Source organism: Galeopterus variegatus, unplaced genomic scaffold (assembly GCF_000696425.1).
Source record: "Galeopterus variegatus unplaced genomic scaffold, G_variegatus-3.0.2 Scaffold7642, whole genome shotgun sequence".
Classification (NCBI taxonomy): domain Eukaryota; kingdom Metazoa; phylum Chordata; class Mammalia; order Dermoptera; family Cynocephalidae; genus Galeopterus; species Galeopterus variegatus.
In genome coordinates this window covers 45,658-46,601 of record NW_007733753.1, presented here as the reverse complement: position 1 = coordinate 46,601, position 944 = coordinate 45,658, and positions in this window count along the sequence as shown.

The window sequence follows — 944 nt, the reverse complement described above, 5'->3', positions numbered from 1 at the left end:
TGGTTGTAAAGCAACTGTTATTGAATGCTTGCTAAGTGCCAGTCTCTCGTGTGGGCACCTTATTTCTTAACCTTTTAAATACTTACAGTCACCCATGATCATGGTACTATTATTACTTTGATTTTACTGCTTACAGTACACAGACTTAGCAGATATTTTACCTAATGTTCTCTGGCCCAAGAGGCTTCCCTCTTAATGACTTCCTCTAATTTTGTGAAAAAAGCCTGGGATTTGAAACCAGAAAACCCAGATGCCCCTTTTGGTTAAGATCTTCCCCATATCATCTCGAGGCTCGTTTTTCTCTGAAATGGAAGTGCATGTGACAGTGCTTGTGGACTGCAGGGCGCCACACGAATGCCATGCTGGTTTAGATGAGTGGTTGTGTTCTCCCAGGGAGGACTGTAGCTCTGGTGGGCACAGTGTGCTTGCTTCCCACCTGCCAGGATGCTCCTCTGATTCCTGGCCTATGAGCTCTGTCCCACCAGGGAAGCAACTCTGCAGCTCTCAGAGTACCACCCAAGTTCCCACAACACGGAATCTGGTTAAGAGTGACTTGTGGAAAAAATGAGCTGATGCTGGGCAAGGAAGCTGTGGAGAGAAGAGGCTCCTTGGAGGGGGAGATGCACCAGTTAGAAGCCTTCCACAGGCAGAAGAATGAGCCACCCCCTTGACTCCTCCAGATTCCCACCGCCTCCAAGTGACAGAGCAGGAGAAGGGTGCTGCAAAGATGCGCATGTGCTTCCTCAGCTCTTTTGTACTGCTGTTCCCCCAGCCTGGAACACCCCCTCGCTCCCCACTTCTCTCCCAAACCCCCAGCTCCAGTTATCACTCAGCTTAAGTGCAGCTTCCTCCCGGAGGGCTTCCCTGACCCCGGGACTTCTCTTCTCGGGGAACCTATTACACAGCTGTTGCAGCCGCTTCAGAGCGTCTCTTGCCTGCTAGAT